This window comes from Chrysochloris asiatica, unplaced genomic scaffold, assembly GCF_000296735.1.
Source record: "Chrysochloris asiatica unplaced genomic scaffold, ChrAsi1.0 scaffold00219, whole genome shotgun sequence".
NCBI classification, from domain to species: Eukaryota; Metazoa; Chordata; class Mammalia; order Afrosoricida; family Chrysochloridae; genus Chrysochloris; species Chrysochloris asiatica.
In genome coordinates this window covers 2,152,241-2,155,935 of record NW_006408737.1, presented here as the reverse complement: position 1 = coordinate 2,155,935, position 3,695 = coordinate 2,152,241, and the positions used below count along the sequence as shown (strand labels likewise).

Here is a 3,695-nt window from a genome sequence, read left to right as displayed (position 1 = left end):
ACAATTCTTCATAGTATTCTTTTATTATCCTTTTGATTTCCTTTGGTTCCGTTGTGACATCACCCATGTGGTTTCTAATGTGTGTTATTTGTGTCTTCTCCCTCTTTTCTTTTGTTAGGTTTGCCAATGGTCTATCAATTTTGTTAATCCTTTCTAAGAACTACCTTCTTGTCCTATTGATTCTTTCTATAGTTTTTCTGTTTCCTATCTCATTTATTTCTGCTCTAATCTTTATTATTTCTTTTCTTTTGGTGGCTGTAGGTCCAGCCATGAAGCTTTTTTTTTTGTATTGTTTTGTTTTGTTTTATGCTGCATAACAAGTTTATTTTTTAAAAAAGGCATAAACAAAGTAAACATTAACCAGATCTTAACTTTTGCCAAGTATTATCGGTTCTAAAATTGTTCCTTTAAGGTCCATTCTAAACATTTTTAATTCAATAATCATCATCTTCATCAGAGTCCATTACTTTTCTTCTGTTGAATTTAACTGTTGTTTTCTTTTCTGTTTGTTGGCTTACTTTTTCAAGGATTTCTATTAAACCTTGTTCTGATACCTTCCTATTTAGTTATCTAAATCTTGCCATTTGTATAAGATAATTCTCTACTGTTTTACTTTTCTCAGGCTTTGTTGTTGTTGTTAAGTGCCGTCAAGTCGTTTCCGACCCATAGCGACCCTGTACAGGGTTTCTGAGGGTGTAAATCTTTACGGGAGTAGAAAGCCTCATCTTTCTCCCGCGGAGCGACTGGTAGTTTCGAACCGCTGACCTTAAGGTTCGCAGCCCGATTCGTAACCACTACGCTACCAGAGCTTTACAAGTGCTAAATTACTTAACCTGGCCCGGGCTGACTGATCCAGAACTTGAGCTAAGAATACTGTTTCTCATTTCTGCTTCCCTGTGCTTCGCTTCTGGTTGTGTTGCTTCGCCAGGCTCCCTGGCCTTGGCCTGCAGCCCCGCCAGCCTCTGCTTCCTCAGGGCCTCCAGCCCTTTGTCCACCATAGCTGTGCCATCAGGGGAGGGTCCAGCCCAACCATGAAGTTTTGAACTCCCAGAAAGCAGAATGTGGCTTGGGGTGAATTAGGGTGGGAACTGACCATATCTTTGGTCACCAGGGGTGTGTGGGGGAAAAAGAAGAAATCACACATTTTCTGTCACCCTGTTGAATCTGCTCTGCCAGGTCTCCCTCCACTGCCAAAATTGCTCACATGCTGGTTGAGCCATATCTGGCCAGCTGTTTACCAGTCTCCTTCCCTCACCATTTCTACGTGGCCTTTTCCCAGCAAGCTCTCCATCCACCTCTCTAACATTTCTTCTGAAGTTCAGGGTACCAGAATTTTCATCTGTGTCTGTTTTATTTGGTCTCTCATATTTTGTTGTAAAGTACGTCTGTCTCGTCTGCCATCTTATTAGAAGTCTCACCTGACTATTCTTAATCAGTAGAACGCCAGAGCCTTCTATTTCAAGATAGAGGTACACTTCTTGTAACAAGAGGATAGAGTAGAACTGCTTCATAGAGCTCCCAAGGCTAAATCTTTATAGAAATAGGCTACTTCATCTTTCTCCTGCAGAGTGGCTAGTGGGTTTGAGTCAGCAGCCTTTCAGTTTGTCGCCCATTGTTTAACTCACTGTGCCACCAGGACATCTTTCAACATAGTCTAGAAACTGAAAAAACAGACACACTGCCATTAAGTTGATTCTGACTCGTAGTGAGCTTCTGTGAAGTTTCTAAGACTATAAATCTTTTGGTGAGCCGACAGCCTTATCTTCCTCCTAAGGAGAGGCTGATGGTCTTGAACCACTGATCTTGCAGTTAGCAGCCTAATGCCTAACTCACAGTGCTAACAGTGCTCCTCAACATATTCTACATTGTTGTTGTTGTTAAGTGCTGTCTAATCAGTTCCGACTCATAGCAACCCTGTATGGGATTTCCAAGGAGTGTTGGGTGAGTTTGAGCTGCCTGCCTTGTGGCTAGCAGTCCAGTGCTTATACTACAGCACCATACCAGGACTCCAACAAATTCTATAAAGACCCTTTTACTCAACTTTAAATACTACAAAAGCAAAACAAACCATCAAAGATGAGGAAAACCATCAGCATGTACACAGATCAGAGACCGATGGACCCACTGAATAACAACTATGGAGCTCTTTATATAAGCTAGAGGACAAGAAAATCATTACAAAATCGTGATTGTTGTTGTTGTTATGTGCCATCGAGTTGCTCCTGACTCATAGCGACCTTATGCACAGCAGAATGAAACACTACCCGATCCTGGGCTAACCTCACTACTGTTGCCAGGCTTGAGTCCATTGATGCTGCCACTTGGCCAATCCATCTCGTTGGGGGGTCTTCCTCTTTTTCTCTGACCCTCCACCTTACCAAATACGATATCCTTCTCTAGTGACTGGTCCCTCCTGACAACATGTCCGAAGTATGAGAGACGAAGTTTGGACATCTTAGCCTCCAAGGATACATATTGTTGTTGTTGTTGTTATGTGCCATCGAGTCGTTTCTGACCCATAGTGACCCTGTATAGGGTTTCCGAGGGTGTAAATCTTTACGGGAGTAGAACGCCTCATCTTTCTCCCACAGTACAGCTGGTAGTTTCGAACCGCTGACCTTAAGGTTCCCAGCCCGATTTGTAACCACTACGCTACCAGAGCTACAACAGCAGAATTACAAGATTGGTTCTGGAGTTTTGATTGGATCTGACTTTGTGTAGGATGCAATATGACTCATGATCATGGGACCCTGAGTGATAGCCACAAGATGGTTCCAAACTTTAACTTAAATGACATGCCTCTGATTAACTAGTTTTGATAAATGCTTAAGCAAGTTTTGTAGTTCCTAGAGCATTTTCTTGCATAATCTAGTTTCAACTACATTTATCCAGAAGGCAAACTGCCCTGCCCCTCTCTCCCTGGGTTTGCCAAGTCCTTGTCTAAGCATATCCACATTGCTGGTTTAATGGTCAGCAAGCTCTAATGCAGTACAAAAATGGAAATACAATTGGATCTCTGGGGGCACAGGCATTGTTCTGGGGGATTATTGTCTGGATGAATGCTAAAATAATTGAATTACAGATTTTAATGGTGTTTCTTGTTGGCCAGACAGAGATGGGCAGTGGAGGTCTGCAAGTTAGCAGTAACAGGTTGGAGGTGACAGCAGCAGAGGGAACTGATGCTCTAAGGGACCACAGAGGTTAAGGACACCATAGTGATCCTGTGCAGATGGCCCAGTTGGCTCTGATGTAGATATATATTTAGAGCAGGGATGGGGAACATCCAGCCCATGGGCCATATAAGGCCCGCAAAATCATTTGGTCTGGCCCTGCCAAAACAACCGCAGTTTCAGCCATCATGTTGTTGTTGTTAAGTGCCATGGAGTTGGTTCTGACTCATAGCGACCCTGTACAGGGTTTCTGGGGCTGTAAATCTTTATGGGAGCAGAAAACTTCATCTTTCTCCAGCAGAGCAGCTGGTAGTTTCGAACTACTGACTTTGCAGTTCGCAGCCCACTTCGTAACCACTTCGCTACCAGAGCTCCTTCACATTAGAGGTGAGTTAATTAAATATTTGAACAAATATAGCAGGATGATTTTTAAATTGGTAATTTTGTATGGACTGTGAATTTTGGCAGAAATAAAGGTTCCCCACCCCTGATTTGGAATCTTAGTGTGGTGCTGTCGGGTAAGCA

At 42.9% G+C, this 3,695-nt stretch overlaps 1 pseudogene; it reads right to left on the bottom strand.

Moving 5' to 3' along the window:
* Window positions 1-434: 434 nt before the first annotated feature.
* On the bottom strand, window positions 435-998 carry LOC102836021 (annotated as a pseudogene).
* Window positions 999-3,695: the final 2,697 nt, after the last annotated feature.